This window comes from Diceros bicornis, chromosome 34 (assembly GCF_020826845.1).
Source record: "Diceros bicornis minor isolate mBicDic1 chromosome 34, mDicBic1.mat.cur, whole genome shotgun sequence".
NCBI lineage: Eukaryota > Metazoa > Chordata > Mammalia > Perissodactyla > Rhinocerotidae > Diceros > Diceros bicornis.
In genome coordinates this window covers 27,149,262-27,174,263 of record NC_080773.1, presented here as the reverse complement: position 1 = coordinate 27,174,263, position 25,002 = coordinate 27,149,262, and the positions used below count along the sequence as shown (strand labels likewise).

General features: G+C 47.0%; 1 protein-coding gene, 1 long non-coding RNA gene and 1 pseudogene across 2 annotated transcripts in view; all 3 read left to right on the top strand.

The window, feature by feature from the left end:
• LOC131397267 (myeloid cell surface antigen CD33-like) overlaps positions 1–25,002 on the top strand; it is a 295,514-nt gene that overhangs the window by 242,795 nt on the left and 27,717 nt on the right. The window lies entirely within an intron of this gene.
• LOC131397268 (myeloid cell surface antigen CD33-like) lies at positions 1,917–4,364 on the top strand (annotated as a pseudogene).
• LOC131397269 (uncharacterized) lies at positions 5,234–8,745 on the top strand. Its single transcript, XR_009216738.1, has 3 exons — positions 5,234–5,529; positions 6,764–6,871; positions 7,955–8,745. It is a non-coding gene; the product is annotated as an uncharacterized LOC131397269 (long non-coding RNA).

The following is a 25,002-nucleotide window of genomic DNA, read 5'->3' as shown; positions in this document are numbered from 1 at the left end:
CATCTCAGGGGCATGGACCAGGTGGGTCATCTCCCTTCTTGTCTCCAGCCTCCCCAAGACAGAGATGCTCGCTAAGTGTTTGGAGAATGAATAGACGAATGAATGGCTGCTGCCGGCACCTCACCAAGGATCCTTTCTTTTCCTCTTCCCCAGACACTCACAAAGACCCTAAAGCATTCTCCACCTGGCAGGGCCAACCACCCGGGCTCTAGATGAGCCTGTGACCATCTGGGATTGGGCAGGAGCTGGCCAGCTCCCTGGTGAGGACAACAGGGCTCAGGAGCACATCAGATGCGAGGCCCTTAGAGACTCACCGAGTCCCACTCCTCAAATGTCCTCATCAGGCTCCCGTGCTGGAGAGAAGCCCTGCGATGGGAGCAGGACCCAGGGTCTGTTCTTGGCCTGCTCCCCTCAGGGTGGGTCGCGGTCTCTGGGCCTTGGGGTGTCTTCCCGCTCTGTGCAGAGGGGGACAAGCTCCAGCCTACAGTTCCTCTTCTGTGAAAGGTCAGGTTCGCAGGCTCCTCCTCAGCTCACTGACCACCCCACAGTCTCCTCTACCTCCTGGCTGAGAGAGGCTGATCAGATGGTATCAAGGGCATCTAGATGATCCTCTGCAGCCCAGAGATGCTGCTGCTGCTGCAGCCACAACTGTGAGGGCAACAGGTCTGAGGAAGAGATTTCCAGGTGGGGCTGCAGTCAGAGACTCTGTTTCCTGCAGTGGACCCTGGGGGACGGTGCAGGTACAGTCTGTAACCTTCAGTCTGTGACCATGAAGGAGGGCCTGCCTGTGCCTCCTATCCCATTCTCCAATCCAAACCATGGATTTTCTGGACTGTCTTTAGCCCACTTGACACCAGCCTTCAGATCCTGGAGGAGCCAACGGACACCATAATCCCCCTCAGGCCACAGACCCTACCAAACCTGGAAGAGAGAATCTGGGGCTGACTCAACCTCCTCGGGGACCCAGGGGCCCACAGTTGCTTTATGAGCATCAGGTTTTCCAAGATGTGGGAAAGTGGGAAGATTTTAGGATAGAGAAATATTAAGTGAAATATGACTCTCAATATATGACACTGTCTCTGGAGGTGACAAGTAGCCAAGAGTCCCCAGGAAAGAACCCCAGAGACAGGAACACACCTGTTCCTTATCTGGAGGGTGGGGAGAGGTGATCAGGAACTTGGGGCTGAGAGAGGGGTGGCTGATGTGGAGGCTGCCCCCAAGATCACACTCTGGGGTCTGAGTCTTTTTCTCCTCTCCAGTGTGTACCAGATACCCCAAATCTACAACCCTTTCACCTGAAGTTCAACCATATTGCAGTCTAAATAGTACTATGTCAGCAGCTTATGTAAGAGCATGCTTCTCTCCCCCTTGGCCCCAAGCCATCCTCCCTTTCCTAAGTCCTCACCCATATGCTAGGGTCAAGGTCATGGCATCAACCCTACATCCCAGGTGACCTTCCTATGAGGTGGTAGGTCTGTGGATAGAACCATCAGAGGAGTTCAGCCCATAGCTGAAAAACAGTATGCATTTTTCAGGTCCGTTCATAGGCAAATAGAAAGACGTTCCCTGGCTGTCCTCATGGGAAGCCACCCTCCCTACAGTCTTGACTCTCTGGGAGCTGGCCACTTGGGACCTGCTTCTCCAGTATAAACAACCGTGCACAAGTCCAGGAGGCACGACTTGGGGGCTCTCGTCCTTCCTTGCTGCCTTACTTGGGCAAGCCCCTTGCCTGTCTGAGCTTCAGGGTTCATTTGCCACATGCAGAAATGGGTCTGGATGATCTCAAATGGGCAGTCACGCTGACTCTGTGGTCTGTATTTCCACTTCTGAGCTTGTGGCCCTTTCTTCTTGCCACAGGCTTCCTCTCTCAGCTTCCTCTGCCCTCCCACAACTGCGATTTTCTCTTCTCTCTCAGAGGGATTCCAGAAGGCAGACCATCCCAGGGCAGGAGGACAGAATGTCGCTGCAGCTGCTGCTGCTGCTGCCTGTGCTGTGGGGAGGTGAGTGGTCGAGGGGAGAGGGGACCCCACTCTGGAGAGGCACCAGAGCTGCAGGCTGAGTTTCTCCCTCTCCCCAGTGCCCACGGCTCAGGATCACAGGTACCAGCTGGAACTACCGGCGTCCATGACAGTGCAGGAGGGCCTGTGTGTCTTCGTGCCCGGCAAATTTTCCTATCCCTGGACTGCCTTTGGAATCCTCCATGTGTTCTGGTTCCAGAAACGGGCGGATAGAAACCGTGATAATCCAGTGGCCACCAACAAAAGAGAACAGCAGCTGTAGGAGAGCACCCAGGGCCGGTTCTTCCTCCTCGGAGACCCCCAGGCCTACAAGTGCTCCCTAAGCATCCAAGATGTCAATGTGGTGGCCAGTGGGACTTACTTCTTTCACGTGGAAAAATACTTCACGAAACACTCCTATCGGGATAAGATGCTTTCTCTGCGTGTGACAGGTATGGCAGGGCCCAGGGAAAGGCCCCAGGGTGGGGGGCACTGGAAATAGAAAAATGAATGTTCTTTCCTTCTGGGGATGGGGTGGGGTGGGGAGAGCCTTGACAAGACCCTGGGGAAGGCTGAAAGCATGCCTGGGGGCCTCAGTTTCCTGTCTCCATTCATCAGCCCTGACTCACAGACCCAACATACTTATCTCGGGGCCCCTGGAATCTGGCTGCCCCAAGAACCTCACCTGTTCTGCGTCCTGGGCCTGTGAGCAGGGCACACCACCCCTCTTCTCCTGGACATCAGCTGCTCTCACCTCCATGGGCCCCAGGACCCTCTTCTCTTCAGTGCTCACCCTGACCCCACGGCCCCAGGATCACGTACCAGCCTCACCTGTCAGGTGAAGTTCCCTGGAGCTGATATGACCATGGAAAGGACCATCCAGCTCAACATCACCTGTGAGTGCTGGGCCAGGATGCCCCAGTCCCTGAAGGGGTGGGGACAGGGCAGAGCTGGGCCAGGGTTTAACATAGGCGTCCTGTCAGTCCAACAGGAAGGAGTCACCCTTTACCTGTTTCCATGGATCCCTGGGGAAAAGGCCCAGTGCCCACCCATCAGTCACCATGGATGCTGAGGTTTCTACACCCTTCTGTCACAGATGCTCCACAGAACATGGTCATCAGCATCTTCCAAGGAAACAGCACAGATAGGAAAGAACCTCTTCTCTCCAGACCTAGGCTGGATGCAGGTCTAGCTGGATCTAGAGCTCCTTGTGTCTGGGGACTAAGTGAGAGATAAGTGAGAAGCCAGCTACTGAGGTCAGATGTGGGGAGAGCACAGGGGGAAGCCCCCACAAATCCCAACCCCCTGTAATTAATCTTTTCTCACCCACAGCTTTCTCTGGCCAAATCCAAAGGAAGCCGTCACATCCCTCTTGTTTCACCTTCTCTCTGACGTGTTAGCTCCTCCTGCTTCCATAGCCCCTCGTTTGTCCACTAACTGCATTTTTTCACTATATCCCTGTCCTGAGCCCTCTGTCCTCCATCTGCCCAACACTCTGAGCAGCTCAGGGAAATTGTCTGGGCCTCTTCTGAAGGCCTGAGGCCAGACTCTTCCGGTCCCCTCTTCAGAGTTAGTGTGGAGAGAGATGCCGGCTTCGCCCACCCCATCTCTCTCTGTCTTTGTCTCTATCTCTGCATCTCTCTTTCCAAAACCCTCAAAATCCTGCAAAATGCCTCTACCCTTCCCATCCTGGAGGGCCAGGCTGTGCGGCTGCTCTGTGCTGCTAACAGCAATGCCCCTGCAGAGCTGAGCTTGTTCCTGCAGTCCGTAGCCCTCAACACCACCCCCATATCCACCATTGCCATCCTGGAACTGCCTCCCATAGGGACTAGAGGAGGAGACTGCACCTGCCTCGCTCAGCACCTGCTGGGCTCCCAAAATGTCTCTGTGAACCTCTCCGTGGTCTGTGAGTATGGGGACCCCTGGGCCAGGACATATGGATCCTGGGAAGGGCAGAGGCCCTGCTGCCCTTCTCCTCCCACCCCACAGACCCCTCACAGCTACTGGGACCCTCCTGCTCCTGGGAGGATGAAGGTCTGCACTGTGGCTGCTCCTCCCGAGCCCATCCGGCCCCCTCCCTGCGCTGGCGGCTGGGGGAGGGTCTGCTGGAGGGGAACAGTAGCAATGCCTCCTTCACGGTCACCTCCAGCTCCACCGGGCCCTGGACCAACGGCTCCCTGAGCCTCCGCGAGGGGCTCACCCCTGGCCTCCCAATCAGTTGCGAATCCTCAAATGTCCATGGGGCCCAGAGCGCCACTGTCCTGCTGCTGCCGAGTCAGGGGTCTCCAGAGGGGTGACACCTGGGGAAAGAGGAGCCTGAACGCTTCTTTTATTTTCCTAGGGCTGCCATAACAAAGTACCCCAAATAGTGGGATAAACAACAGAGGTTTATCATCTCAGAGTTCTGGAGGGCAGAAGCCTGAGGTTCAGGTGTCAGTAGGGCTGGTTCTCTGTGAGGATATGAGGATCTGTTCCAGGCCTCTCCCCCAGCTTCTGGCGGTTTGCTGGCAATCTGTGTCATGCCTTGGCTTGTAGAAGCATCTCCCCAATCTCTGCCTTCATCTTCACGTGGAATTCTCCTTCTCTGTGTGCAAATTTCCCTTTTTAATGAGGGTGCCAGTTACATTGCATTAGGGCCAAACATAATGACCTTATTTTAACTATTACCACTGGGAAGTCCGTGTCTCCAAATAAGGTCACTTTTTGAGGTACAAGGTGGGGAATATGGCGGGGTGGGGGGTGGGTTCCAACTTATGAATTTTGAGGGGGAAACAGTTTAACCCATAACAGAGAGAAGGAGCTTGGAGGAGAGGAACCCTAAGCCTGGGCTGGAGTGGCTGGGGGTGTAAGATCCTCAGTCCCGTGGCCAGGAGCAGGCGCTGGTTGAGGGTCTACAGGGCAATGGAATGCAAAGCAACTGAGTCCTGTTTGGGGAGTGGGTCCACTAAGGGAACACACAGAGAGAGAAGTGGCCAGTTGGGATGATGCCATGTATTGGGCATTGAGTTTACTCAAAACTCAAATAATCCACAGGTAAACCAGAACCCAGGGCTGGCAGAGTCCTGGGAGTGGTCAAGGGAACTGGCATCATGGCCCTGCTTTCTCTCTGCCTCTGTCTCCTCTTCAGGTGAGAGTGGGCTCCAGGGACAGAGGGAGAGGCATGGGGTGGGAGGGGCACAGGTTTCAGAATCTCAGAAAATCTGAGCTGGAGCAACTGGACCGATGAGAGAGCCAGGAGTCAGGCAAGGGAGGCTGAGTGGTGGTGTGAGTCAGCCTGTAACCAACAGAGCCAAGCATGGGGTCCCTTCTCAGGGAGACAGCACCTGGTGAAGGGCTCCACCTCTGTCTACGTCATTCAGCACTTCAATGGTCTTCACAGGGAGTAGGGGGGGGTCGGCCTACTCCATACCCCAAATAACCAGGCTGAAATGCCCTGGGCTGTTCCCTTAGAGTGAAGACCTACAGAAAGAAGGCAACCCAGCCGGTACAGAGCATGGACGACGTGAACCCAGTCGAGGGTGTAGGCTCTGGGGTGAGTGAGGGGACGCGAGCCCCGTTCACCATTACCCCTGCTGGATGCCTCCTCGGGTCGGGCCTTAGAACCTTCCCTGTTTACATCCAACACTCCCCAGAGTTCCAAACGTGGACATTTTATATTATTGACTCAATTTCTCTGATGCTTCTCCTTCTGATGGGATAAGTATGTAGTCCAGTTGGTTTTTTGTGGGTATTTATGCCTGATCTGTCAGTTGATCATATTCTCCTGGAATATTAGCCTTTTCTTCTGGTGTTGATCACTGGGGAAGAGTAACGGCCCAAACCTAGTCTGTGTCAGACCCACTGGGTACAAGGAGAGTGGTGGGCATGAGCTCTAGGGTAAAGAGCCCGGGCACCCCAAAGTCACAATTCATCACCTCATTTTGCATTTTTCAAGTCTACCACGGTATTTATTTCTTATCAACATTGAACTTATTGAAGTATCCTTTACATAGAATAAAATGCACCCATTTTAACGGTACCCTTAAATGAATATGGACATGTTTACGCTCTGTAAACATGTCCGCAGTCAAGATATGGGACATTTTCATCATTCCCCCAAATTTCTTTCTTCTCCTTCTAAGTCTACCCCATTTATAGCTATCACTGATTTATGTCACTATAGATTAGGTTTGTCTGTTCTGGAACTTCATATAATTGGAACCTTCAATATTTACTTTATATATATGGCTTCTATCGCGTCATTAAAAGATATAAAAATCCTAAACACGTATGCCCCCAATAACAGAGCATCATTTATCAAAATAAATGAACAAAAACTGACAGAGATGCAGAGAGAAGTAGACATACCCACAATTATAATTGATTATTTTAAAACTCCTCTCTCAGTAACTGGTAGAACAAGGAGACAGAAAATCATTTTTTTTAATCAAGTTACTTAATTCCCTGTACTGTTTCTCCTGGTTGATCTTGGGGAATGGAATGCTCAGTGTGTGCTAAGTCCCCATCAGGAAACCTGGGGACAGGAATCATAGATGTCAGGAATCAGGACATATATTTTCCATTGCTTTACTTTCAAAGTTGCAGTAAATTTTTTGTTTTAATGAATGTCTCTTGTAGTCAGTACAACATAGCGTTTGAAAGCCTGTGCTCCAGAGCCAGACCACCTGTATTCAAATCCCTTTTCCCTACTGACGAGCTGTATGACTCTGGACAAATGGTGTTTCCTCTCTGACCTCTGTTTATTTTCTGTGGCATGGGACTACCAGGAGACTCCGTGTCACAGAGTAGTTGTGTGGAGTTTTTAAAACAGCACCTGTCACATAGTGAGCACAAGACTCATTACTACGGATAAGACTCCTTCCCTCCTCTAACAAGTGAGTCCAAAGCACAGCTTGTTATGGTTGTTGTTGTTGTTGTTTTATTCTCTGTTGCATTCCTAGGGCCTAGAGGAATGCATGACTCATAACTCACAACAGGTACTCAATAAATATTTCTGGAATGAATCATTTAATAACCATAGTGCTGGATCTCATTTTCTGTTAAATCTCTGTCTGTGTCTTTTGATGGGTGAGGTTCATTCACATGCAAATACTCTAGCTATGATTATTCACAGACACGTTTCTTTCTTTCCCTTCTTTTGGCTGCAGTAGATTAGCACAGCTGATCCAACACTGATTTTCATTTTTCTTTTTCCCACTCTGGGCAGCCTTCTCCCTCTCTTCTATTCGCTCTGCAATAGCGAAGCCCTTTCCACCTGATCTGAGGACTGTTTGTCTTTGCCTCTCTGAGCTGCTGTTTGAGGGTTTCTGTTGCATGCATCTGTAGCCTGTGGGTGTTGTGAGCAGGGAGCAGATATGGGCAAGGTGTCTGGTGCCGTCTTGGTGGGACCTGCTCTCTGCTCTGTATTCTAGGACCTGCCCTGAACCTGGGTACGCACCCCTCATCCTCGATTTATATTTCAAAATATCTCCTATCCCAAAATGAGATCTTGAAATGTATTTGCTTCCTATTTGTTTAACAACTGCCTGTCCTAGAAAACCATCAGTCGCATGGTGTCAGGGGCTGGGTTTGCTTTCTTCATCACTCTACACACAGCACCCGGCACACGGCCCCAACAGAGGATGGCGCCATAGTGAGAAAGAGCTGGATTTGAGTCCTCGCTCAGTGGTGCATGTATAGAGATGTGTGTCTTCAGGGCAATGCATGTAACCCCCCTAGCCTTAGTTTTACTGTTCGTAAGATGAATACGATAATGCTATCCTATACCTGCATTTTTTTAAGAATACTATTAATACGTATACTCACTAAGGATTGGACAATCTTAATTATTACCTATTTTTGAACAAATGAATGGGTAAATGATCAGAGTTCCCTCAGTCCCCATGCCATTCTGGTCCTGGCTACTTTCTCCCTGACCCTATTGCCCAGCTCTGAATTCTTCTCTTCCTTCCACTCAGTCGCATCAGCACCAGTTCTGGACAGACTCCCCTTCACACCACCCAACCCCTGCTGAAGTAAGCCCCATCTCAAGAGAGGAACCAGAGCTCCACTATGCTTTCCTCAGATTTCACAAGCCTCATAAACAAAAAGGCACCAACACCGAGTGCGCAGAGATCAAGACACACAAGTGAGGAATTATTTCTCACAGTTCTGGAGGCTGGAAGCCTAAGATCAACAAGTCAGCAGGGCTAGTTCCCTCTGAGGCCTCTCTCCTGGGCTTGCAGACAGCTTTCTCCTCCCTGAGTCCTCACATGGTCTTCCCTCTTCTTACAAAGATTTCTTCTTATAACGATACCAGATGTATTGGATTAGGGCCACGCTAATGACCTTATTTTCACTGATATACTTCTTTAAAGACGCTATCTCCAATACACTCACATCCTGAGGTACTGGGGATTAGAACTTCAACTTATTCATTTTATGATTTTTCAGCCCATAATACTCAGACTCCTGTTATTTTTAAATTAATGGCCTTCTTCTCAAGGGAGTGAATCCCCTAGTATATGTGGATGACCACAGGACTTGTGTCCAAAAGAACTGAAATCCATCTATGCCACTCATTGACTGAGTCCCTTTGTCTCTCTGTGGTTCACTTTACTGTTCTGCAAAGCAAAGGAATCATCCCTCTAACCAGATTATTGTGAAAGAGCCATGAAAATATACAAAAGAACAGCTAACAACAGTCCTGATGTGAAGCTTTTTATGAACTCTGAACCCAGGCTTGTGTCAAGACTTTTGTTGGCTGGTTTTACAGAAATTTTCTGCTAACAATTTCTCCTAAGGCTTAGAGGGGCCAGTCCTGTAGGCCACAGAACTTTCTCCTCTAGGATTGGAATTGAGACAAGGATGGTTGCTCTTACCACTTCTGTTCAACAATATACTGTAGATCCTCCTAGTGCAATGAATGCGAGAAATAGAAGTAAGAGCTATCCAGATCCTAAAGTAACAAGTAAAACAGTCTTCATTCACAGATATGATCGCACAGTTAGAAAATCTAAAATTATCCACAATGAAGTTGGTAACACCAATAAAAGAGTTTAGCAAGGTGTTAAGACACCAGTTCAAATGACAAAATTCTTTTCCAATGCTATGTGTTGGCCAAAGACAACTACAAATCGAATATCTTTTTAAAGATGCAACTTACAGTAATGTAAACTATGAAATAAATTGAATGAAATATATGCAAGTCTTGTACATTGAAAGAATACAAAGTATTGCTTAAAGAAAAGAAAGAAGACCTAAATATATGGAGATGTATACCATGTTCATTGATTGGAAGACTCAATATTGTATGGATGTCAGTTTTTCCCAAAGTTATCAGTAAATTCAATGCAATCTGAAATTCTCAGTGAGAGCTTTTGTAGAAATTGACAAGTTGATTCTAACTAGAAAAGCAAACAACTAGAATATCCTAATAAATTTTGGAAACTGACAATAAACCCATTAAATGAGACTCCTCCAGTTCCTGTCCCTCTGTCCCAGGGTTCCCACCACCTCCTGCACAGCCACCAGCTATGCAGGAGAAACATGTCGTCCACACCCAGGAGCAAGTCTCTTCTCCCAACAAATAATGATGGCTCCCTGTTGTGGATGATTCCCAGCCTGGTGGTCCTCATTCCTGTGTCCCGAGCACCAAAACACCCAGCAGAGGGATCTGCATGGGCAAAGCCCCAGGGGCAGGGCAGAGCTCTTCATGTTCCAGAACAGTGAGGGGCAGTGTGGCCAGGCAAGGGGACAGTTGTCCAGAAGTCAGTCATGGAGGCCAATGGAGGCGCTGTGGCAAAGTGGGCACTTGTTCTCTCTCCTTTCATTCTCCCAGCAACCCCATCCCACAGAGAATCCCAGCAGTCCTCATTAGAGCACACCATGTTCTAGGCCCTCTGCCGAATTAAGTGTGCTGTCCCACCTACTCCTCATGACATCCCACTTTGACAGTCCTGGTCACGTCGCTTCTGCCAATTCCATCTAGGTTTCTAGTTTCCTGGTGCTGTGTCTGACTCCCCACAGGACAGTAAGGAGAGTGTCCTGGTCTGTCAAATTCACCTCGCTGTCTGTCTCAGAAGAGAGTAGGACTGATCCCTATATGTTTGGAGAAATGAAGGACAGGATAGATGAATGAAAGATGGCCTCCCCATATTGACAGGAAACATCACTTAAACTTAATGATTGAGAAAATGTCAACAGACATACCATGGAAGCAATAAAGGAAAGAGAGTTGGTGTCACTATCCTAATATCAGATGAATGAGTCCTTGAGGCAAACAGCATTAGGAATGGCGTTTCATAAAAATCAAAGGTTTAGTGCACTCCCCATAAAATACAAAATTCTTAATGTGTATTTCTCTACAATGGAGTCTCAAAATATACAAAACACACATATTCACAGAATTACACTTCTTGTCACAGGGAGATCCAGGTGCTGAGACAATGAAAGTCTCCTCGCTGCACAGTGACTCTCAAGGCAGCATCCAGGGCTGGTGTGTGACCTTGTGAGCAGAGAGGCGTTGTCTACCACACGGTGGCTGAGGGAGGGAGGACAGTTGGTTTCCTCAATCCCCAACCCGGGCCTCCCCCATCTCCCATGTTGCTACATCCCAGCCCTGAACTGACCTCCACAGACATCTACAGCCTGTGACTGGGAGGGTCTGGCCACAAGTCACCCATTTTCCCTTTGTGGGAAATGACTCCTGAGAGGAAGGGTATTGATAAGGAGGCAGGAGACGTGGCTCTGGCCCTGCGTAGGGTGTGAATTTGGGTGAGGCTCTCACCTGCTCTGGCCCAGGGACCCCAGAAGTGGACATGTGTGGTGGATGGTTGACTCCAAGGGCTGTCTTTGCCCTCACAGTATCTGGGCCTGGAGTTCCTCTTCTGAGAAAGGTCACTTCTGCCCTCATCCTCATCTTCCTGTTGGAGCCTCCTCTAAAATTTACAACGTTTAGTTGCTGAAAGAGAACCTTGAAAAACAGACTTTCTAGGAGAACATGGCACTGCCAACCCCAGACATGCTGCTGGCCCTGCTGTGGTGGAAGGAGACCCCTTATCATCTGTCTTCTGACGACTTTTCTAGTCTTGTTTTTCTATTTTCCTTCACAATTATTTATTTAAGTATTTTTGCACAGGTAATATATTCACATGCTCCAAAATTCCAAATTCACAGCAGAGTCTGTCCTCAGATGCCCACCCCTCCCAGGAAGTGTCCAATATCCATAGGCTTCTTTGAACCTTGGGTTGTTTACCTAAAGGCTCTTAGGAGTCCTTTGATATCAGTAGTACAGACTGTCCTCAATCTTCCCTGTGATTGTGCAGTATTCCATGGCCTGGATGGGTTCTCATTCTGTACACATCTTCTCCTAGTGGAAAATCATGGCATTCACTTCATTCTACTAACAGGAACACTACAATGAACGATCTCATGTCTACTTTCTCACGTTTGTCTGTATGTGTGTATGTTTCTGTGGGATAAATTTCTAAAAGTTAAAGAGCTGTGTCATGTGATCTTAGTTTTTTTTTTTTTATTCAGGTATAATTGACATACATCACATAGCACAGGAGCCTTCATACAGAAATGAAGACTCGAATTCCTGGTTAAACTTGAATATTTTCGTGCTAGATTTGATGAAGAGTGGAAAGTCGTGGAGAGATATGATAGGACAAAGAGCGTGAGCTAAGTGCAGTAAACTGTGAGAAACTTAGCAAGACCTGTTCCTTCAGATGCCTCTCCATGTCCCTTGATCTTAGGAGATAAGATGCTCCTTTCCTCCAGGTACAGGGAGGGCGTCTCTCAGTGAGGGTTTATGACCCACTTGTAGAGAAGATCAGAAAGTCCTTCCTGTACATGTTGTTTCTCCAATTCCTCCAGCTCAAAATATTCACTATGCAAAGGAGCCACATCTTGGGGTAACGTGTCCTGAACCCCATCATCCAAAATCAGTTTTTCTGGGCAAAAATCAAGTCATTGGTAGGTCACACTTCCTCAGAGGCTCGAGGAGAGAATCCACCTCTGACTTCTCCCAGATGATTGTGCTGCCGGCATTCCTTGACTTGTGGCCACATCACTCTGTATCTGTGGTCACATTGCTCATCCTCCTCTGTGTCTAGAACATTACCCTCTGCTTCTCTCTCAGAAGGACACTTGTGTAGATAACCTACACCCAGATAACCTAGGATAATCTCCTCAGGTCAGATCCTTACCTTAATCACATCTGCAAAGTCCCTTCTTCCTTATAAGGGACGATTTACAGGTTCCAGATATTAAGATCTGCGTGTCTTTGGGTGGTTGCACTTCTCGTGTGACATTTTGCACCCAGGAATGCCCCCATCTGGACTCCAGACCTTCCACACTTTAATTTTTTTTGCTCTGCTGTTCCACATCCTGACACATTAGTGGGTCACCTCATGGGTGACACGTGTCTTGGGGAATGGGGGCCTGCTGTTCTGTAAAAGCCACTATCAAGAGATTAAAAGTTACAGACTGGGAGAATATATCTGCAAATATATATCTGATGGATGACTTGTACCTAGAGTATATCAAGGACTCTCAAAACAACACATCAGTAAACAAACAAACGAAAAGAACCCGCTCTTACATATATTAAAAAACCGAGCTACTCAAAAACAACAAAACAAACACCCTAATATGAAAATTGGCCAAGGATTTCAATCAACATTTCTCCATAGATGTACAAGTGCCCAGTAAACACATGAAAACATGATCAACATTACTAATACTGGGGAAATGCAAATTACAACTACACAGTGAGGTACCCTTCACATGCATTAGGATGGTGTTTTAAAAACAAACAAACAAACAAACAAACAAAATACTGAAGTAACCAGAGTTGGCAAGAATGTGGAGACATTGGAACTCCTGTGCTTTGCTCTTGAGATTGTAAAATGGTGCATTTCTGTGGAAAACAGTATGGCAGTTCCTCAAAAGATTAAAAATAGAATTACCATATGATCCAGTAGTTTCACTTCTAGGTGTGTACACAAAGAATCGAAAGCAGGATCTTGAACAGATATCTGTACACCATGTTCGTAGAAGCACTATTCACAATAACAAAAAGGTGGAAGCAACCCAAGGGTCCATCAGCAGAGCAATGGATTAACTGAGTGTGGAAAATACATTCAGTGGAATATTGTTCAGCCTTAAACAGAAAGGAAATTCTGACACGTGCTACAATGTGGACTGAAGACATTAGGCTAAGTGAAATAAGGCAGTCACAAAAGGACAAATACTGTAGATTCCACTTCAGTGAAGTATCTGGAGTAGGCAAATTCACAGACACAGAAAACGGAATGATGGTAGCCAGGTTCTTGGGAAGGGGAAATGGAGAGTTATTGATTTAATGGGCACAAAGTTTGGGAAGATGAAAACCGATCTGGAGATATATGGTGGTGATGGTTGTACAACAATGTGAATCTATTTAATGCCATTGACCTGAACAATTGAAAATAGTTAGGGCCAGCCCCGTGGCTTAGCGGTTAAGTGCGTGCTCTCTGCTACTGGCGGCCCGGGCTCGGATCCCGGGCGCTCACTGAAGCACCGCTTCTCCGGCCATGCTGATGCCGCGTCCCACATACAGCAACTAGAAGGATGTGCAACTATGACGTACAACTATCTACTGGGGCTTTGAGGGGAAAAAAAAGGGGGAGGATTGGCAATAGATGTTAGCTCAGAGCTGGTCTTCCTCAGCAAAAAGAGGAGGATTAGCACGGATGTTAGTTCAGGGCTGATCTTCACACACACACAAAAAATAGTTAAAATGGGGGTCTGGCACCATGGCCAAGTGGTGAAAGTTCCACATGCTCCACTTCGGTGGCCTGGGTGTGCAGGTTTGGATCCTGGGCGTGGACTTGCACCACTTGTCAAGCCATGCTGTGGCAGTGACCCACAGACAAAGTGGAGGAAGATTGACACAGATGTTAGGTCAGGGCTAATCTCTCTCAGAAAAAAAATAATGGTAAAATTTTTGTTATGTATATTATACCAGGTAATAATTTAAAAAGCAATCAAAGATTTAATCAGGCACTTCACCAAAGAAGAAAATAATGGATGCAAATAAGCACAGGGAAACTTGCTCAACATCACTTGCCATCAGAAAATTAGAGATTAAACCCAGGGCGAGGTATACACCTATTAGAATAACGAAAAACCTAAACAGAAAGAAAAAGAAAAAGAAATTCTGATAATAGCAGGTGCTAACGAGGATGTGGAGCAGCCAGAACTCACACACGCTGCTGGTGGGAACACCAAGGGTACACCACTTTGGAGAACAGTTTGGTAATTTCATATGAAGTTAAACCTACACTTATAGGACTGAACAATCTGACTCCTAGGTGTTTACTGGAGAGAAATAAAAACTATGTTCCCACAAGATCTGCATGTGAATCTCTATAGCAGCTTTATTCACAGTCACTCTAAACCTAGAGAAAACCCAAATGTTCTTCAGCTGGTAGTGTATACAAAATGGGGTACATTGAAACAACGGAGTACCAGCCAGCACTTAAAAAGAACAAATTACTGATACATACACCCAGCAACAAGGAGAATCCTGAAATGCATTATGCCAGGTGAACAAAGCCAGACTTTGAAGACTACATTTTGTCTGACTCAATTTCTATGACATTCTGTAAACAGTGAAACACCAGGGATGGAGAACAGATCAGGATTATTCAGGGGTTCTTGGTGGGGGGAGGGTTTGTCTACACAGAAACAGCAGGAGGGAATGTCTTGGGTAATGGTAGTCTTCAGTTGTTTGACTGTGGTTGTAGTTACATACAATTTACACCTGTCAAACCTCACAGAATTGTATATGATAAAAAGTGAATCTCACTGTACCTCAAATCAAAATAAATTGAAAAAAAATGAGATACCACTACACTCCCACTGGAATCACTAAAATTTAAAAGTCTGACAATACCAAGTGTTAATGAGGGTGTGAAGCACTAGAATTCTGGCACTTTGCAGACAGGAGTGTAAAAGTTAAAATTTTTCTGGACAACAGACTGGCAATTTCTACTAGGGTTAAACATGTTGGTGCTCTTTGATCTAACGATTCCACCCCTTGTGTGTACTCATGAGGATGAAAATATGTCCATTGAAAGACTTACACCTTAATATTTATTGCCAAAAACTCAAAAATTTCAAGTGTCTCTCAGTAGGAGAATAAAAGACACAGTATACCCATATAATACAGTACTATTTAGGAATCAGATGTTATAAACTACAGAAACATACAGCTTGGATCCATTTCAAAAATGGCATGCGGAATGAGAGAATCTAGACATAAATGAGCACATTTCTAGAAAATTCTCCAATAGACAAAATTAATTAGCCAAGATAGAGTATATCAATGATCACCTGGGATAGAGGTGATGAGCTGCAAATAGGCGTGGGTGATCCTTTTGTGGTGGTGGAAACTTTCTATCTCTTGATTGTGAAGACCAGAACTGGACTGTATACACTGGTCAAAATCCATAGACATGTAACTTTCAAGCAGGTACATTTTATTTTCTGTAACTTATAAAGTCCATTATAGAAAAACAATGAGTACTAACAGAACCCTCCACTCCATGAACATGGTACGACTTTCTGGACTGTGAAAGCAGTTGTATTGGAGTTTCTATTATGTGCCACATTCTTACTTTTTTAATTACTTAGAATTAGAAATGTTACTTAATTGGAACAGAATTGAAAGCCCAGAAATAAAACCACACATATACGGACAGCTAATTTTCGACAAAGGTGCTAAGAACATGCAATGGAGAAAGGAAAGTCTCTTCAATAAATGGTGTTGGGAAAACTGGACAGCCACATGCAAAAGAATGAAAGTGGACCATGTGCTATCGCCATTCACAAAAATTAACTCAAAATGGATCAAAGACCTGAAGGTGAGACCTGAAACTATAAAACTCATAGAAGAAAATATAGACAACACACTATTTGACATTGGTTTTAAAGGAATTTTTTCGGATGACATGCCTACCCAGACTAGGGAAACTAAAGAAAAAATAAACAAGTGGGACTTTATCAGATTAAAGAGCTTTTATAAGACAAATGAAACCAGAATCAAGATGAACAGACAACCAACCAGCTGGGAGAGAATATTTGCAAAGCATACATCTGACAAGGGGATGATCTCCATAATATATAAAGAACTCACACAACTGAACAACAAAAAAACAAACAACCCCATCAAAAAATGGGCAGAGGAAATGAACAGACACTTCTCCAAGGAAGATATACAGATGGCCAATAGGCACATGAAAAGATGCTCAACATCGCTAATCATGAGGGAAATGCACATCAAAACAACACTAAGATACCACCTCACGCCTGTTAGAATGGCTATAATCACCAAGACAAAAAACAACAAATGTTGGAGAGGATGTGGAGAAACAGGAACCCTCATACACAGCTGATGGGAATGCAAATTGGTGCAGCCTCTATGGAAAACGGTATGGAGATTCCTCAAAGAATTAAAAATAGAGATGCCCTATGATCCAGCCATCCCACTACTGGGAATCTATCCAACGCACCTGAAATCAACTATCCAAAGAGGCTTATGCACCCCTATGTTCATTGCAGCATTATTCACCATAGCCAAGAAGTGGAAGCAACCTAAGTGTCCCTCGACTGACGATTGGATTAAGAAAATGTGGTATATATATACAATGGAATACTACTCAGTCATAAAAAAAGACAAAATCTTCCCATTTGCAACAACATGGATGGGCCTGGAGCATATTATGTTAAGTGAAATAAGCCAGAAAGAGAAAGACAAACACTGTATGATCTCACTCATATGTGGAATATAAACCAACACATGGACAGAGAAAACTGGACTGTGGTTACCAGGGGCAGTGGGGGTGGGGGTGGGGGGTGAGGGGTGGGCACAAGGGGTGAAGGGAGTCACATATTTGGTGATGGACAAACAAAAATGTACAACCCAAAATTTCACAATGTTAGAAACCATTAAAACATCAATTAAAAAAAAAAAAAAAAGAAGTGTTACTTATTGGAGACTCAATTCCCTACATATCAAATGAGAGTACAAACCTCTCTCAGTAAGGTCCAAGGAACAGTTATCCAGATATGACTGTATTTGAAAGATTTTACAAATCAATGGCAGCAAATGCTATTATGTCACAGATGTCAAGGATTTGCCACAAGCATACGACACGGAGTGAGATGCAAAACCACATGAGCTGAACCATAATTTTAACTGTAGCTGTAGATTCCACTCATCTTTTCTGGGTGTATTATGCTTTGTGAGCCACATGTAACTGTGAGATGTTTTTTATGACAGGAAATCCTAATCTGTATGATGGGGATGTAAAAAAATTCACCTCCAGTACACACAACACTGAACAACAGCATTCAGGGAAAAGAAGTTTCCTCTGCTCTGGCTCCTAGAACACGTGTTCTGCCTTTAGTTTGACAGGAAGATGCCGCATGGTTTTTATTTTTGTAGATGCCGTTGAAACTTCACGAATCAGAATACGTAAAGTTTTAAAAAATCTCATACTCGTATTTTAGAAAACACCAAATATTCTTCCAGGACAAGCAATAAACCCATCAATGAATGCAGCTCTAAAGCCCGACAGTACTGAGTGTTTGGGGAGGAAGTGACACCACTGGGTGGGGAGCATCTCAGAGGCACGGACCAGGTCTGTCGTCTCCCTTGTTGTCTCCAACCTCTTCAACACAGAAATGCTCACTAAGTATTCCGGATATGAATGAATGAATGAATGGTGGAAATGCTGCTAACTTAACCTCAACTAGATCCCTCTTCTTTCCTATGCACCAGATGCTCACACAGACCCTAAAGAATCCTCCACCAGGCAGAACCAACCATCCAAGCTCTAGAGAAGCTGTCACCCCCCAGGGTCAAGCAGGAGCTGACCAGCTCCCTGATGCAGACAGCATGGTCCAGAAAAACACCCCAGATGGAAGGCCCTTAGAGACTAACTCTGTCCTATGACTCAGATGTCCTCAGAGGTCTTTGTCCAGGGTCTGGTGCTGGAGGGATGTACCCAAAGTGGAGGGACTTGTCTGTTCTGCTCTGGGCAGGTCTTGGGGTGTCTGGGCCATGGGGTGCTGCTCACTCTGAGCAGAAGTGGGCAACTCAGGCCTGTAGTTCCTCTTCTGTGAAGGGCCAAGGTCGCTTGCTTCTCCCCAGCTTCCTGTGTGTCTACCATCAGCATCCCCTCCCACTCGCCTTACCCTTCTCTTTTCAGACACAGGACAAACGCCCGGAACTCTCCATCTCAGAGATGCTGCCACTGCTGCTGTCCCTGCTGTGGGCAGGTGAGTGGGCCGAGGGGAGAGGGGGCAGGCAGGGCAGGTGCTGTGGTTGACCCTGTTTCTCTTCAGGGTCCCTGGCTCAGTATGACAGACACCTACTGGAAGTGCAGGAATCCGTGACTGTGCAGGAGGGCCTGTGTGTCTCTGTGCCTTGCACTTTCTCCCATCCCCAGGACTACTGGAGTGATGCTGCCCCAGCTCACGGCTACTGGTTCCAGGAAGAGGCCAATCCACACTGGGATGCTCCTGTGGCCACAAACAATCCAGTTCGTAAAGCGCAGGAGGAGACTCAGGGCCGATTCTAACTCCTTGGAGACCCCCAGACCTATGACTGCTCCCGGGACATCAGAGACACCAGTAGGAAGGACAATGGAAGATACTTTTTTCGGGTGGAGAGAGGAAGTAAAAGATGGACATACAAATTTAACCATCTCTCTGTGCCTATTACTGACAGGAAATGGGCTCCAGGAATCGCCACAGGGGAGCCTCCTGCACTGGAGGTGCTGGCTCAGGGCTGGGATGGGACCCGTCTTCTGGGATGGGTTTGGGGTACAGTGACTCAGTGCTCAGTAGTAGGAGCTAGACCAAAGCCACAGGGTTCTTTCAGGGCTACCCCTTAGACTCTCCCTCCGATCCCTGTGTCTCCTCCTCTTCTCACCAGCCCTGACACACACACCCCACATCCTCATCCTGAGGACCCTGGAGTCTGGCTGCCCCAGGAACCTGACCTGCTCTGTGCCCTGGACCTGTGAGTGGGGCACACCCCCAATCTTCTCCTGACCATCAGCTGACCTCACATCCATGTGCCCCAGGACCCTCCTCTCCTTGGTGCTCACCCTCACCCCACGGACCCAGGACTACGGCACCAACCTCACCTGTCAAGTGAAGTTCCCTATAACTGGTGTTCCTGTGGAAAGGACCATCCAGTTTAATGTCACCTGTGAGTGCTGGGCCAGGACGCCTGGGTCCCAGAGAGTGTGAGGGGCAGGAGGGCCAGGCTGGGGATGCTTGGTTCTTTTTTTCTGGGGGTCTGACTGAGTAGGGGACCTAGAAGTATACAAGCTGTGTCCCTCCACCATTTCTGTGGCTCCTGGGGATTGGAGGATGCCTACATTTATCTTACCTCACCCACCCACTGAAGGGGGAAATACCCTCTTCTTGTCGTAGGTGCTCCAGAGAACCCAGAAAATGGTGTCTGCTTAGGGGATGGCACAGGTAGGAAGGAGTCCCCACCCACGGGGTGGGGTCTTTACCAGGTCAAGTCAGAGCTGCATTTTCAGAGCTCAGATGGTGTGGGTGGGAGGGCAGGGCTGCAGTTAGACAAGAGAAGCCTCTGTCAGACGACCTCCCTCAGTATCCTCCAAATCCCATCTTGTCAGGATAACCTGCAACCTCCTCCTGCCCATCCTAAATGGGGTCTTTATCTCCCTCCAGTCACTGAAGGCCTTGGGGGAATTTTTTAGTAGGCTGTGTTATTTAAAGAAGTTTTAGGTTCACAGCAAAAGTGAGTGGAAGTTAGACAGATTTCCCCTATGCCAGCTGCACTTTCCCACATGTGCATAGCCGCCACACTATAAACATCCCCCACCAGAGCGTACGTTTATTACAACCCAGGAATCTGCATTGACATGGCATTATCACCCAAAGTCTGTAGTTGACATTAGGGTTCACTCTTGGTGCTGTACATTCTATGGGTTTGGAGAAATGTACAATGACATGTACCCATTGTTATAGTATCATACAGAGCAGTGTCATTACCCCCCAAAATATCCTTGGGCCCTCTTTTGACTGTCAATCTGTCACGCTCACCCTGACCTCTCTCTAGAGCCCGGTTCCCCCCACTGCTCTGTTCCCATTGGTAATGGTATTAGATCCCTTCACTGGACAGGGAGTCCCACTGGGGCTTTCTCAGGGGTGCCCATCAAACTGTTGACAGGTGATGGACAGAGATACATCCCTCACCGTGGGTGTGGGGTTCCTGGGAGGCATGACCAGGCAGATCCAGGAGAGCTGTCTGGGTCTGACTTGCACATCTGAGAACGGCCCAATTCCAGCACCTTATTGTGCATGTAAGACTGCTTTTGACCCCAATGGAGGGGAGGAGAGGAAATTCAGACACCATCCCTGGAAGGAAGGAAGGACAAGGCCTTTCAGCATCCAATGGGATTCTGGGTTGTGTTTCTCTCTCTGTGGAATGCACACAAGGCACAGAGCCTCACGGTCCTGCTGCAGCCAGGTATGGGGGCTGTTGCTGAGGGACCCTGTGTGGAGAAGAACCTAGGTCCTGGAAGAGATGGTGTTTCCTGGAAAGGAATGTGGAGGTTGGACAGGTGTCACATGGACCACGTTCTTCTAGAGAGAGCTGAGGACCTATGCTAGATGGGAGAGGAGAGGTGATCCTCTCCACATGCTGGAGGAGGAGGGGACACATGTCTGTTCATCAAGATTGGAGTTCACCCCAATTCTCACATGTCTGCAGGGAAACTGGGTACCACGGCAGGAGTGATTCAGGGGGCCATCGGGGGAGCTGGTGTCACTGCACTGCTTGCTCTCTGCCTCTGCCTCATCTTCTCCATGTGAGCTGGAATAGATGTAAATCAAGCCGTGGGGAAGAGGGACTTGGAAGTGTTGTGAGGGTCCAGAGCCAGGACGGGGTTATGGTGGTGGTGAGAATCCAGCTGGTAAGCCCTGATCCAGGCATGAGTATGTTCCCAGCCCTGCTTCCAGACACGCTGGAATGTGAGTACTGTTTTACAAAATCCTGTTATGAAAGCTCCTGGCTTCACCTCTCTACCTGCCTTAGTCACTCACTCTAGCCTCAAAAGAGTTACGTGTGTCAAAGGTTCTGGTGTCTCCCATCAGAGTGAAGACCTGCAGGAAGAGAGCAGCCAGGACAACAGTGGGCATGGATGACATCCACCTGCCATCAGACCAGCTTCCCCAGTGAGTGACGTGGTCATCCTGGCATGCAGTCTGCCCGCCACATCTCCCTGGGGTGGCCCAAAGTCGTGCTCCGTTAAGCATGAACAGAACTAAGCTCGGCGTCTTCCTGTTTGTTTGAAAATGTAGGTGTTATTATTACAGTCATGAGCCACATAATGACATTTCAGTCAACAAGGAACTGCATATATGACAGTGGTCCCACAGGATTAGTACCATACAGCCCAGGTGTGTAGTAGGCTATCCCATCTAGGTTTGTGCAAGTACACTCTGTGATGTTCACACAATGATGAAATCACCTAAAGATGCATTTCTCAGAACATGTCCTTGTTATTAAGTGACACCTGGTGTATTCAGGTATCTGAGGCCAACACATCCGGAGAAAGTTGTTACTCACAGTTCTCAAGAGGAGAGGAGATACAACACCACACAGGACCATGTAAGGGAGCACCAGGGTCGGTAAAGAGGCAGAGGGAGCAAGGAGAAAATGTGAGCAGGAGCATTTATTGTGGTTTCCGTGGGAAAGGCAAGGTGAGGCAGGGTAAGTTGGTTTAGCACCAGCTAGTTTGAGTAATTTCAGCAGGCTCTGGGAGTAGGGGCTGTCTCCAGATATCTGGTACCTGCCCTTGGGGTGATTAGGGCAGGAGGACAGTCTGGAGTGTAAGAGCTTGATAAAGGGAGTGGTCAGGTGTGAGCTTTGGAGGGATTGGTTTGCAATATGAAAGGCATGCTTGCAGGCAAGTCCTTTACTATCTCTAGAAATTCACTAGCCCTGGCAGGGGCACTTCCAGGGTCAGAAGTCCTCAAATCTCAAAACATCAGGAAAACGTGGTTAATACACCTCCAAACATAATTCTCCTCCTGGGATCTCCGTCTCACTGATGGCACTCATCCCTGGCACCCAGCAGAGACCTAGCTTTGTGGCCCCTAGTCCTCCATCACCTCTTCCTGCACCCATATGCTGCAAAGCTTGTCTGTGCTTCTTCTGAAAACATCTTAATACAACCACTCCCTTTGAGCTGAGCTCCCCTCTTAGTCCTTCTCCTGCTGCAGGTCTCCCATCTCTCCTCCCCAGCACATTAGCTTTATCTCCATAATGAAATGCACTACTTCTTCACACTGCCAAAGACAAGCATCCAAACAACCTGGACTGGCATTTGGGGCAGGAAAATCAGTGCCACCTTCAGCGTTTCATGCCTCCCTCACTGGCATGCTCGCTCACCTCAAGCAGAGTCAGCTGTTTGCATCTCAGAATCATTGCTTGGCTGCCGCTCCTCCTCACATGCCTATATCAACCTGCTCTACTCCTGCTCATCCTTTGAGCTCTGACTTCCATTTATTTGTTTAACTCTGACTGGTGAGGACACCACTGTGAGGGTTTTGAGCACAAGGTCAGCAATCACCCGTCTTTCATCTTCTCCAGCAGGTATCTCCCGCTTGTCGATTGTTCCGAGGGCTTGGGCAATACCTGTAGTTTTACAAATACGTATGTTACAAGTGTAAAATCTCCCTGCTGTGAAATACTTACATTTATTGGGGACAGGGATGAAACTAATGAGCAAATAAGTAATGAAAATATACAGGAAATATGTGCTCTAGGGGGAAATGAAACAGGAGACTGGGGAAAGGCAGTCCTGGGGGCTGGGATATTTGAGAAAACACCTTCAGGAGATGACGGAGTGCAGTGTGAGCCCTGAGAGAGGATCACCAGGGCTCTAAACAGACAGAGCAGCAGATGCTAGGGCTTTGGGGATGGGACATACCTGACATGTTGGAAAAACAGCAAGTAAGACAGTCATCTTAAATAGGAGCTATGTGGGGGTGGGGAGTGGGTAATAGTGGGGAGGAAATGAGGATGAAGAGGCATGGAGGCTGCAAATATCATAGGGTCCTACAGTTCACCATCATTACTCAGGTATTTTGTGAAGAGTGACAACTTCTGTGTGTGTTCCCTGTACTACTCACACAGAACACTTCACTTCTGACACTTTTGACACCAGATGTGTGAGGGTTTTTCCCACACCGTGCAGTTCTCCGTGACACCAGCTGGGTATCCTACAATTTAACTCAGTTCTGACCCTATCGACTTGGAGATAGCATCAGATTCCACAGCTTAGGGCTCAGTCCCACAAGAGTGCACCCCCCCCAGACTTCAGATCCCGTTCTCAAGTCCAGGCTGTCCCCTGTGTTTCTGACCAACTGCCTGTAAATTGGAAGTCACCCTGGCCCCCTCCTTGGGTTCAATTAGTTTGCTAAAGTTGCTCAGAGAATTCAGGAAAGTAATTTATTTACTGCACATCAGCCTATTATAAAAGGATATCATAAAGGATACAGATGAACATCCAGATGAAGAGGTGCATAGGGCAAGGTATATGGAAAGGGGTGAGGAGCTTCCATGCCCTCTCTGGAGCACCATTCTCTCAAGACCTCCATGAGTTCACCAACCAAGAATCTCCCTGAAACTCAACTATTGGGATTTTTATGGAGGCTTCATTACATACACATGATTGAGTGTTAACTCCATTTCCAGCCTCTTTCCCCTTTCTGGAAGATAGGCCATGGGACTGAAAGTTACAAGCTTCTAATCATGCCTTCTTTTTTGTGGTGAACAATTCCCATCTAGGAGCCCACCCAGAGACACCTCATGAGATCAAAAGACATTCCTATCACCCAGAAACTTCCAAGGAATTTAGGAGCTCTGTGTCAAGGACCAGGCTCAAAGACCAAACATTAAAATAGGAACCACAACTATGATTCTATTTTTCTAAATCTATATACATGTATATATATTATTATGTTCTATTATTCTAAATATACATATATGTTCTATTATTTCACAGACGTGAACTGACACTCATTTTAATGAGGTCACTCTGGCTACTGTGTTGAGAAATCCTGTAGCAAGACTGAGTAGAAGAGAGGAGATTAGATAAGGAAGACACTCAGACAGTCCAGGCAAGAGATGGCGCAGACTGTATTCGTGTGCTGGGGCTGCCATAACAAGATACTGTAGACTGGGTTGCTTAAACTAGAGAAATTTATTTATTCACAGTTCTGAAGGCTGGAAGTCCAAGATCAAGGTGCCAGCAGGGTTGGTTTCTCCTGAGGACTCTGTCTTTGGTTTAAAGATGGCCCCCTTCTCCCTAGTTCCCACATGCACTTTTCTTCGTGCGCACACATCCCTAGTGTCTCTTCTTCTTCTTATAAGAACATAAGTCACTTTGGGCCTTGCCCTAAACCCTCATTTAAACTTAATTACCTCTTTAAAGACCTTATTTCCAGCTACAGTCACACTGGGGATTAGAGGTTCAACACATGAATTTGGGGAGACACAATTCAGTCCAGAAGACAGACTGAGTCCAGGGTAACAATGATGAATCTGGTGTGAAGAAACTGAGTTCTGGATACATTTGTTTTTAATTGCTCTCTTAATATTTTATAACGTTGTGAAATTTTAGTTGTACATTATTGTTTGTCAGTCACCATATAAATGGCTCCCTTCACCTCTTGTGCCCACCCATCAACCCTCTTGCCCCTGGTAACCACCAAATAGTTCTCTCTGTCTGTGTGTTAATTTATCTTCCACATATGAGTGAAATCATGCAGTGTTTGTCTTTCTCTCTCTTGCTTATTTCGCTTAGCATAATACCAAGTCCATCCATGTTGTTGTAAATGAGACGACTTTGTTTTTTTATGGCTGAGTAGTATTCCATTGTATATACATATACCGCATCTTCTTTTTCCAATCATCAGTCAA